General features: G+C 37.0%; 1 pseudogene; it reads right to left on the bottom strand.

Annotated features, from left to right (window-relative positions):
- Positions 1 to 215: 215 nt before the first annotated feature.
- On the bottom strand, positions 216 to 9,174 carry LOC101796483 (large ribosomal subunit protein eL33 pseudogene; annotated as a pseudogene).
- Positions 9,175 to 12,884: the final 3,710 nt, after the last annotated feature.

Raw genomic sequence — 12,884 nt, 5'->3', positions numbered from 1 at the left:
GTGCACAGTCCAAATGTTTCTTAAACTCTGACAGGCTTGGTGCCATGACTGGGGACTATTGTTCCAGTGCACAACAACCCACTCTCTCGGTGAAGAACCTCCTTTTCCTAATATCCAGCCTGAACCTCTTGTCACGGCTTTTTTGTTTTGTTTATTTTATTTTGTTTTTATTTGTTTGTTTTTAAACAAAATCTGCATTTTATTTCCAAAAAAATTTAGATCCTAGATGGACACAGCATCACTTGGATACTGTGTCTGGTGGCCTTGGCAGGAAGATTGGAATGGAACTTGGCATTAACCATAAGGCTATTCCCATGGGCACGGGTTAGCTTCCCCCAGATCACTGGTGTCCTGGTGGGCTTGTCACCAGGGGTTACAGTGTTGTTTTTCACTTTGTATACATAGGCACACCTCTTACCTAAGTGGAACTCTATCACCTGGCAAGCATAGACACCTTCAAATTTCAGAAGGTCATTGTGCTTCCACTGGTTTCAGAGGCCATGTTTGTAGCCAGAAAAAAATGGCCGTGGACCACAACCTCCCGCTTCTGGTGTCCTCCCACAGCCCTGATACCAGCAGGCCCTTATGGCAGTGCACCAAGATGAAAAGGGTGTGAGGATATTAGTAAAATGTATTGCCTATTACTAGCAAGTTAGAGAAGTGAGAAATGAAAGAAACTAAAAACACTTTCTCTCCATCCATCCTCTTCCATCTCCTATCCCTGAGCACCACAGGAGAATGGAGGCTGCGGTCAGTCTGTAGCACTTCTCCACTGCCACTCCTTCGTGGTCACTCTGTTCCTGCTTCACGTGGGGTCCCTCCCATGGATGCCATCCTTCCCCAAATGAGCCTGCGGGGGCTGCCCACAGGCAGCAGCTCTTCAAGACCTGCTCCCACACAGCTCCATCCCACGGGGTCCATCCATCCCCCAGGAGCAAACTGCTCCAGCACGGGTCCCCCACGGGTGGGCGGCAGCTCCCCCCAGACCCCCTGCTCCTGCGTGGGCTCCTCTCCACGGGCTGCAGCTCCGGCCCGGGGCCTGCTCCTGCGGGGGCTCTCCATGGGCCGCAGCCTCCTCCAGGCCACATCCACCTGCTCCACCGGGGGCTCCTCCACCCATGGGGGGGCTGCAGCGTGGACATCTGCTCCATGGGGGACCCATGGGCTGCAGGGGGACAGCCTGCTCCACCAGGGGCCTCTCCAGAAGCCCACTCCACAAGAGAATTTTGGCACTTACAGCACCTCCCGCCCTCCTCCTTCACTGACCTTGGTGTCTGCAAAGCTGTTTCTCACTCCTCTCTCTCCCAGCTGCTGTTGCCGAGCAGGTTTTTGTTGTTGTACTTGTTTTCCCTTTCTTAAATCAGTTCTCACAGCATAGCTTTCTGGCTCAAGCTCTAGCCAGCAGCGGGACCCTTATCTAACTTGGGTCAGCTTCTGGATTCTTCTCACAGAAGCCACCCCTACAGCCTCCTGCTACCAAAACCTTGCCACATAAACACATTACAATTATATTTAAACACATTAATATATTTGAAGTCAATGAGTCATCTCAAACATCATCGGCACTTGAGATCAAGCCCTCAGTTTGGAATAAGGACAAATCTGCCCTCACTTAAAAGCTTTGTTCATGAAACTGGAACCAGAATCAACTCTGAAAATGCTCAGAATAATTACACACCATGACTGCATAACAGCAATATGTTTTAGCGACATGTTTTCTGAAGAGCATGCACTGCAAATAAAAGGTATATATCAATAAACTAGTTTTATTATTCTTTCTTTCCTTCTGAACTGGAAGTTGGTTGTCATGGAGCCCTTCTCTCTGTAAGAAAACATTTAGGTGTTAAAATGATCTCGGCAAGGAATTTTTTGGTTATACCTATCTTATGTATCTTTGGTTATACATATCTTATTGTACTGACTTGCACCTGGGTCCACTGACTGCAATAAGGCACTCAATCTGAGAAGCTTCCCCAGAATGATTCCTGCTGCTATTAATAGGTTTGGGGGGAACTTTTACACAATAATGGAATCCCCCAGGTGGTGCTCCTTTGTGTGTGTGTGTGTGCACTTGAATCTTTCTTTCTTCACGGTATTTGTTAGATATGAGTATTAAATAGTTTCATCTGTGAAAGAACTGCTAGATCCTTTACCCTAGCCTATAAAAAAATTCAAGTTTTGTTTTATTGTTGTAATAACTTCAAGCATTCTTCAAGTATCTGTACCTTCTAGCCAGGCAGAATCTGAATTTTAGAGCAAGCAGATGATAACCTAAAACTTTTATTATCAAGAACATTTATTTTTCCTCTGCAAATCAAAAAGGATCAGAATGCGATGTCACCTCAATTTCTAGTTTATTTGCAGATTATCCTTAATATGGACGAGGACAGAACATGAAGCAAAGAAGAGTAAGTAAATAAATAAAAGTCCAGAATAATTGCATCTTATTCTATCAGTTTTATGTATTATCTTGAAAAACAAAGAGAGTTCAACACAGAGTTGGTACCTTTCCATAGACTTATCTGTTTCCTGCTCACAGCTTTTATAGTGTAGCAGTAAAAAGGTAAATGCATTGATGTTTATTGATTAACTGGATATGGAGGACCCTTTCTAAACAAAAATGATTATGCAATAATGAAGAAACATATTCGTTTAAAAAGAGCTTTGATTTTAGCTGGAAATATTATTCTCATTAACAGTAGCCACTATAATTTCCAGACGTAGAGTTACTGTCATACTCCAGAATTATCTTTAATATTTTATACAGTATCATATAGTGTGTACTGACATTTAGCAGCCATCCTCATTACAAACACTGTTCTTGATCATTTTAATCACCTAAAATCAACTGGGCAATAACAGAACTATTCAATAAATTACTGGAGGTACAAAGTGGTATCTCAGTACCTTTAGACCCAAAATTGCTCTATAACTTAGAGATGCCTAGTTTATAAATAAGATACAAAAAATAAGTATTCACTCACTAAGGCAAATTACTTGAGGTTTTCTTAACCTCTGAAATATTATTACACTGCCAACTTTGCACTAACTAATCATGAAAGCTGAAATTTGGGCCTTAATAAAAATGTATTTTAAAATATTTTCCAGTATTGTAACACAAGGGCATAAAGCTCACGTCAAAGGGTTGTACAGGAAATAGTATAAAAAATTTCCAGGATAATCAAAAACAAGCATTATTTTATTGTTAATATTATTTTATTATTATATTTATATAAAAATATATAAATATAATATATATATTATATATTTTATATATAATATAATATTTATATTATTTTATATTATATGTTATATTATTTTTCATATCACTACTATGAAAAAGGTCCATTACTTTAGTATGTGAATGGAGGTGGGACATCAGTGAGACCAATATGGAATCTTGTATCCCATCATGGAAAATGAAGTAATTACTCCCCAATAATGCCATTTGGAAAGAAAAATATCACTGGCCTCAGTTTAAGTGGGTAACTATTTGGAAGCAAGCTGCATCCCTTTTGAGGGATGCTTCTGAACATCCCCAGAGGGGGAATTTGCCATCCTCAGTCACACCATATTTGTCAGATGTTTCCCTTAGCTGAATTATTTTCACTATGGGCCAACAATGTCAAAAGACAATGTCCTACAACTCACTGTCACTGTCAGATTTAAGTATTAGTGCCTACATGCCTCATCCAAGGTAGTTCACATACTTAGCCTGTACTTCTACATAACCAGGAAACATATATTGCCAAAAATTACTCACAGAAATTTTGGCTCCTTTTTAGAGATTTGAAGAATTGATGATTCCTAGGATGTCCACCCCATTTTCTTAAAAACAAAAATAAAAGTAGTTTTATTTGGATATAATTTTGAAGAGCAAAATTTAAATGTGATAGCCTTTTAAATTATTTGTTTGTTTCCCATATTATTACTGGCCATGTCTACACAGAGCGGATTCAATCAGGTTTCTTTATCTGTCCATCAAAAAAAAAAAAAATCAAATATTATATATTTAAAAAATCATCTCTGTTCTACACGAAAGAAAAGTTTTCAGTTTGTTGTTGTTGTTGTTGTTGTTTTTTCTTTTGTGATGTATCTGTATTGCACATAGCATGATGGAGCCCAGAACTGCAGTTGTGATGTGTTTAATGCAAAGAATCATAAATACTGATGGAGTACTGAGTTGCCCTCACCATAATTCATATTTAGCATTCTAAACCATCTCTGCATGTCATGTTGATTTGTTTCACTTGCACAGGAGTAAAGATTTCTTCATACCAGCATGGGGGGATATGAACAAGAAAAAAGTCTTACTGAATTTATCTTGCCTATATCTGTATCTAACTTAAACCATGAACGTGCTCTGAGCAGTGGTATACACATTAGAAATGTATGCCAATACATTTTATTCAAGAAGTTTGAAGAACATGCAGCTGAAAAAAAAAAAATAATAGATAAGCTATAGGAAACAAACATGATTCCAAAGCAGTGAAAGCTGCCAGAAAGGGCAGCTATCTAACTGCATATTTTTATTCATTATCCATTTTTCATATGTAAAAGGATGATCAGAAAGACTCAGACACATTCGAAATGCTGAGCAGCACAGTGCACACCAGTGTGGCAGTACTATTCATTGTATGTTGTCCCAAAGCTTGCTGTGGACCTTTAGTGGGCTACACTTCACACAGAAAATAGTAACACCTATACTGCAGGCGACGTGCTCAAACTACATTTTTAAATTTTATTTGGTACACTTTGGAATGAACAACGTTCATCTCTCAACAACACCTATTTGAGTTAAATAAATGGGAGAAGAGCAGTTTGGGTTATACGCTCTGCAGTATTTGAGTGAGTTAGTGAAAGAACTGAAACCTTGCATACTTGTAATATTATATCGTGGTATCCGTAAAGTCTATGAATTGATTCTCGTGCAAAGACTTGATATCAAGGAAAAGAATGAAATGCTCTTTTACTATCAATCTGCTCTGAAGCAATCATTAAAACATTCACCATGCTGACACAGCTTATACAAAGAAACCAGCAATTCTATTTTTAAAAAATACATGAGTATCTAATCCTTAAGATCCCTGTGAAAATGAAAATGAATAACATTTATCTGGTTTATCTAACAATTTCTTCTTAAAGGAATATATCTTCTGCTCCATAAAAAAAAAAAAAAAAAAAAGTACTCTAATCTGAAGGATTAAAATAACCCTGACTCTATCCAATTATTTCTGGTTTTACAGTTTTACATAGTTCATTGCCTCTGGATGGAATGGCATTCCACTGATATCTGGTTATCTTAGATAAAGACAAATGTTTCACTGATTTTAAGGCACATAAATATTAGAGCCTTCAAGAACACTCTTATGCTTGTATCTAAGAAATTAGATTAATATCCAGAGCATATCTTTTCTGCCTGTTGTGTTAAAGGTTAAAGTAGTAAATGTGTGTGATGCCCAATTAGTTGTTATAAGTCTGGTCACATTCAGGGTACTGAACTATTATGATTACGGATTCACAAATAACATGATACACTCTCGGTCTAGTTCCATGAACTACCATGGCCACACTTAAAGAGTCTGGTTGCGTTCAGTGAGAACTATCACACCTAGATTAATGAGTAGGGCAACTTTTTAAAGCAACAGGTGCACAGGTTATTTGGATTGCTGGTGATAAATTCACTGTCTGCAAGTCATATACTAATACCAAAAGTATGAGTAACTCAGCCTGGCTATAAAAGCATTGGAAGATATAAAACAACTCTGTAGAGATTTCTAAGTTTCCCAGGGAGGCACTTGGTATAACCAAGTGTTTTAATCTTACCCAAAGGTGTCCCAATGGGGGGGGAAGAGAGGCTCAGCCCATTGACCAATCCCAGAAGTCAGAAGGTATCCTTTGTGATGCTATCTTCCCTAATAACCCCTCTCTCTTAAGCCAATTTATATTATTTTCTATCCTTCAGTTGGAGCTTGAGTAACCCTAGTCATGCATATCTTGATTATAATTGGTGCAGTTATAGTGAGCAAAGTTCACCAAAAAGTCAGCATTTTATCAAAAACATGGCAGGCTGTTGGCTCAGGGTAGCAAATGTGCAGCTTATCAGTCTCAGTGTGCACAATAACAATCGAGTTTCCATCTTATTACAGAGCCTAGCTGTCTCCACTCTGCTCCACACTCTGTTCCTCTTAGAGTCAGCACACCAAGTTCTCCCAGTGTGATTAGCGTCTAAGGTTGGAGGCCTAGGGAACTTCTGTGTAGTGCAGCTACACTCCACCCTGGAACCTTGTTCAATGTTGCACCTTTTCTTTAAAATGTGAATATCAGTTTAATTTCCAAGTCACCTTAAGCAATTATTCCACACTGCTAATATCAATACATCACATTATCTTCCATGAAGCCATCCAGCTAGTTTTCAAGCAGGTTTAGATATTACAATTTGGTTTGGCTTTCCACTGACACCTACAGGCAAACTAAGCTAAATTTACTCAGCCCAAGATAGAAGATACTGTGAAGTCCACCAGCAAGAAAGTTTAGAGCATCATTGTTACAGTGTTACTGATATATCCATTCTGCAAGACTGAAATATGATGTGAATACTATACAGACACTGTATAATGTTCTTCTGGACATGGGCAAATATCTTTATCAATACATCAGAAGGAAAACTCCCCCTTACTACAAAAAGATTCGGTGACACTATTAGAGGCCAAGAGTCAGATATTGTGATGTAAATTGCTGTGTTGTGTGTCCACACTTGCAGACCACAAGCAGTAACACAAACCATAGATTTCTATGAGTGTTGGATAACCCGACTGAAAGCCCCGGGACAAACGGACACAACGACCAGCGTTCTGTGCCGTAAGCCAATTTATTGCTGTGTGACAGTATCTTATATAGTGTTAAAACATCCCACCCAGGAACCCAGGACCCCTCCCACTGTGCTCGCAGGCACCCCAGACCCCTCCTTTTGTGCACGCAGGCACAACCCAGAATAATCCCACATATGAGCATCTTTAGAAAAGAACTACTAAGCTACATAGATACTTCATAATATTGCATTAACTTATGCTTACACTGAGAGACTTACTTGCTCTAGTCATCTTATAATGTTCCTCTGAAAGTAGATGCAAGCAATAAAGTTGATATTTGGCAAATGTTGTGGTCACAGGACATCAGACTAAGCTATACTACTTATTAGCAGATAGATTCCCCTTTAAAACATGTTATTTAGGAATTTAAATAAGGCACACTTATTGTCAGTTATAAGTACTCACTGGCTTAATATTGATTAAGCTTCTGGAGAGCTTAACATCTTTAAAACATATACTACTTCTTTATCAATGATGATCCATTCTTTGAGGCATCTAGCTGAAAACTGTCAGGTTATTTCTGCAAATAAGGTCTCATAAACGAAGAGGAATTGTTTCTGAACAGAGACAGTATTCCAAAGGAAGGAAGGACGGGAGGGATGGAGGGAAGAAGAAATAATGTCCTTCTTTTTTTTTCCTAGGTAACAAAGTATTCATTTGGTTCTACTAATTGTTTGTTATTATAAAAAATATATAAAAAAATAAAAAAGTAGAGTAAGACAGAAAATGTTACTGCTAAAAATCATGAAAAAAGATCCCAAACTCTGAAAAGTAAATGGCATCATGGTGAAGTATTGTGTGTATCACAGTCTGATAGTCTGATGACAAAGAGCACAACAGCTCAGAAAATTTTATTTCCTTCTGATAGAAATGACCAGAGCACGAATGAAAGTAATATCATGAGTGACTGGAAAGAACTGGAAAAATGGGAACTCAGATGGGACATATTTATGTGTGAACAACTATTCTCTGATTTGGAGGATTTATAATCTGGAGATTAAACCATGATGAAAGCATTTCAGCTTTAACTGAATGTCATAACATTGACATAATTCATTAATCTTGAATGCTTAAGTTACTTAGTGTGCCATTCTGCAGGAAACTTTTTTTTTTTTTTTTTTTTTTTTTTTTTTTTAATAAATTGAATTGTATAGCTCAGTTCTGTAGGAAAGTTTTCCCACTTTTTCAATTCTTTCTTTAAATTCAGAGAGGTCAGATATATAGAGATATATCTCTGTGGAAAAGGCATTTACATTTCTGGCAAAACACAAAACCAGAAGCAATAAATCTTTCTCTTTGTGCACAATCTCAACTGCCATCAGACTCTGATTACTATGTGAAAGATCTGTGTAGATCTGTACTCTTTCTGAAGAGCATCTACTGAGACCAGACTTTCAGAGGTGTGTATAACTTGTACAGCTGGGTAATTTTTATTTCATTTTGAGTATAAATTCAACCAACTTCATCTTTCTTCCTGGACATACAGTATAGCCATATAGTAAAACCAATTTGCCCCATTGCTATGATGGGAATGAAGAGCTTGATACTGGCAATGAGTGGGCAAGTGGAAATAAATCATTTAGTGACCAGTATACGAATGCAAATTTCTATGATGCATTCCTCCCATGAGAACGTGAAAAACATTTTTGAACAAGAGGTCTATGAGGCAACAGTAAATGGAAATCAGGTGTCAAATCTGCATTCCTCTCTGTGATGGTAACCTTTGAGTCCACAAGATTTAGCACTAAAGAAAAAAGGATAACATGGTACTTCAAGCACTCTATCTTTAATCTTAGGAATAAGCAACCAGAATCCTCCCAAGGTTCTCAGCCCCCACATTGGAGGCTAGAAGCCGTACATCAAAGACCCAGTAGCTATTAATCCCCCTTTAACCTTACCATTTCAACAAACTTATAAATTCTTTATAATTCTTTGTAAGTTTTATGTAATTCTTACATAAGGAACATATAATTCTTTATAAATTTTATACAAGTTTTCGTAACTGAGAAAGTTGGGAGTAGGAAAGTAAGTTTTATGGTGCAGAAAAGGAGGGAGCAGCAGGTGAGAACACCCAGGGCTAGTGGTGCCAGTAATGCAAAGTCAGAAAAAGTGCTTTTGAGAAAATGCCACTTCTTGTCTCATACATAAAATGACACATCTGGATTTTTCCAATGATACAGCAACTTTCCAGCTGACAACCTGCCTGCTTTTTGCTGTTCTGGTTTTAAAAGTTGCATATTTAAAATCTTACAAAGTCTTAAATATCTCTGCTAAAATTTAGAAAACAAACCTTTGGCGTCATAGTGTCAGAAGACTTATTCCTGTTCACAGCTCAGATCTCTTCTTTTCTTTTCTTTTCTTTTCTTTTCTTTTCTTTTCTTTTCTTTTCTTTTCTTTTCTTTTCTTTTCTTTTCTTTTCTTTTCTTTTCTTTTCTTTTCTTTAAAAATAAAATGATTTTATGAAATCTGCAGTAAGAATTTTAATAAGAACTCTGTTACTTAATTTTCTTTTCCATCTTCTTTCCCTTTGTTAAATGTCTCATCTTTTTTTTTTTTTTTTTTTTTTTCAGTGAGAGAGTTCAGATTCAAGGTTTCTCATGCTAAAGGCTGCCTTGGTTCTTCCTTGACCAGCTACACCTGTGTAACCATTCTTCTTTCTGCCTGCCACTCACCCTTCTGTTGCTGAAAAAGCAAGGTGCAAAGTGTGCACAGAACTTTTATATCTACTATCGTCATTTCAATAAAATCCAGACAGTAATATAAAGTTATGAAGTAGGCAAAAAGAAAAGTTGAAAGCATTTCTTAAAAGTAAATAGAGGAATTTCATAAAAACACCAGCAACTTCTGACATCTTATGTTTTCTGCTCATCTTAAACTCAAATGAACCTTTATTACATATTTTGAAAATACAAGCCTGTAGGAATATGTCTGTTTATTGTGCTGTTCTGCAGCAATAAGAGTCTTAAGGTTAAAAATATTACTAGATGAAAGAACACAATAAGGATAACTATTTGGTGTAAAATTACTGACATAACACACTTCTGGTTAGAAAGAATGTTTTAAGGAAGTGATCTCAGAAATACATTCAGCTTTTCATACAAAAATATATTTTTTTCAGAACTAAAAAAAGACATGTCTCCTGAACATTACAAAAGCAGGTCCAGCATTTAAAATGACAGCAGTGGAACAAAGACAAATGCCAAAATGTAGTAGTTTATATGTAAAGAACAAATACGCACAACAAATTTGTAAGCAGCCAAGCTAAAAAGCTGTAGAGCATTTTAAAGTGTAAAGCTTTGCTGCTCCTCAGCAAAGGTTCAGAAATATATGAAATATATGCAGGAATATATACCTGTGCTATGAGCTAAGGTCTTAGTTTAAAAATTAATCCTGATGTGCTAATGCCTTAAAACACCTGGCTTAAAAACTGCACAAATGTATTTTTTTCAGATAAGTTAATATTCCTTAAGCTCCCTTCCTCCTCTCCACGTTCATCTAGTTATGAAAAGTCAGGAAATTTCAGCTTTTAAGAATTTTATATCATCAGTTGTTTGGAATTCTGAAAGGTTAATTGCAAACTACTTATCCTTTATATTATTTTCCATTCAGATTCTTAACTTTCTACTAGCGTGTACACAGGGGCAGAAGAATAGTTTTCTCCTTTGACTCACATTGAAGAAGTGGCCAATCCCCTCAAAATTGCTGTTTTCTGAATGATTTACATAGTTAATTCTCCTTCAACATAGGTACCTTAATTGCAGCTCCCACTTTGAATTTTTGGTTAGTCATTCTACAGATTTTTAATGATAGGTTCAGTCAACATATGTCTGAAAGTTAGGATTTTTAATGGGTTTCATAATGTCTTACATCTAACGTGCCAGTATGCACTCTTTAAAGACTATTAAAAAAATAATACTAGAAATATACATCTATAACAAAAAAAAATTGTTTAGGAATAAATATTTCCTTTCTAACTCTTTGGAGTGTCAGTCAGCTCTTCAATGACTGCCTGATAGGGACAGACCTCTACACTTGGCATTTTAATCTGATTGAAGGATACACATGAAACTATAAGGAAGATTTACTACTTTTTTATTATCAAATTAATTTTCTCTGTAACTAGTATAATGGCTTTATTGCATCCAAGAAGCATACTGAAAAGAAACAAACAAACAAACAAAAAAAAAAACAAACAGCACTGCTAGAGTTAAGACACCTGTTTTCACAACTTTCGAGAAGTTAGAAAACTGTCTAGGAAAAATACTATTTTCCAGGTGCCAGGGTGCCAGAGAGACTGACAGACTGATGTGCTTAACCTGAGAGCCTGACAAAACAAAACAAAAACAAACAAAACTCTTCAACAGTTAAAGATATGGGTTTGATTTCAACCTCAGTGATTCTAGGATTCTATGATTATATGACATTAATGTTTTGGAATAAGCTGTGTTCAGGTTGTGCAAACTGGCTTTATTTTAATACAAGACTATGAAATCCACCAGTTTCCACATAGGCAAAGTGACTGACACCCCTGTGATTTAATTTTTATTTCAAGGTCTCAATGACATTTATTTTTAGAAGCTGCTTTCATTTCAAGTACCTCTGCTGCCATATAAAACTGAAGCACAGAACACACCGTTCACAACCACCTCACACAGAGTTTTACATGCATACATAAATTTATCTAATTTCTCTTTCATTTTGCTCAGGGCTCTGGAGGTGGAGATACAAAATATGGATCATTTACTTACCTTGTTTTGCCAGCTTATCTGCCTCCTTGCTTATTATCCTGAGCTGTGATGATAACTGGTGGCATGATTACTAGGAGTGTTTAAATTTCTGAGAAAAACAGCTTTTTGCTGAAGGCTTTCAAATGTGTGAAGATGGGGGAAATGTTGCATACATATCATTCAGGTACAATTTATATGCATACATAAAAACAAAAAGAAATTGTAAGTGATCTGTGCTGATTCACTGTTCAGGTTCCTCCAATGCAACCCATTTCTTAGGCCAACAGGACTTATGACATGCTTAATTCTGTGTGTACTAGCTCCTTCCTGGAGATAGAACCAGAAGGCGGCTGTTTTGTCATTAAATTCCAATTTAGGCATTTCTTGCCAGTGTAAGACAGCATTCAGATTCGAAATGCTGTACCTACAGGTTCATAATGATGCTTGTACCTAAGTTGTATGTAGTAATTTGGCCTTGATGTTTTGCTTTTCCACATAGCTTGACATGGCCATTGATTACATTGATAGCCGGTCAACAGATAAATAAGCAAGCACACAAACAGTGAATGTTTGGCAGAGCTGTCTCACTTGACCAAATCTGATTTCTTATAACAGGAAAACATTAGCTGAAGATAAGCACAGAAAGACAGATGGTCTTACGAGCTCTGCCAAAACAATGGGTCTTACTATTAATAAATCAATGGCAGAAGCAATGAAAACTAATTTACCTACCAATAATTTAATTTCTTTGAAAAGTGAAGTCTCAACAACTGATAATAAATCTACCTAAACCAGAGGCTGAGTGCTGGAAGACAAGTGCTGCATTTCAAAAATTTGGTACATAATGAAGGTCCAGTATGATCAGCAAGAACTTCAAATGAAATATGAAGCACTGACATTTCTAACCAGTTTCCACACTGCACAGTTTTAAAGCAGAAAAACTAGGAGTCTGTTCAGTTTGTATTACAGGAACATGCAATGAAGACACCTGTGCAGAATAACTCAAGACAAGTGAATGTGCAAAAGTTTTCCATAATTATTATAAGCACAATCACAACTGCAAGAAACATCTTGATAACCATGGGCAGCTTATCCAATGGCAAGGACTTCAGCTGCCATGCCTCATTAACACTGCTATGCTGGTTGCCAGACATGGCTGTGGCAGCAGCTGTACAAAGCAATTCTCCATCTCATGGAAACAAGCAAAAAAGCTGAGCAGAACCTATGTTTGTTGTATGTAAGGAGATGTCAAGCTCTGGCATCTCCTAGCCCAGGACTTCTTAGC

Source organism: Anas platyrhynchos, chromosome Z, assembly GCF_047663525.1.
Source record: "Anas platyrhynchos isolate ZD024472 breed Pekin duck chromosome Z, IASCAAS_PekinDuck_T2T, whole genome shotgun sequence".
Lineage (NCBI taxonomy): Eukaryota > Metazoa > Chordata > Aves > Anseriformes > Anatidae > Anas > Anas platyrhynchos.
The sequence above is the reverse complement of the archived record's forward strand: the minus strand, read 5'-3'. Positions and strand labels throughout refer to the sequence as shown.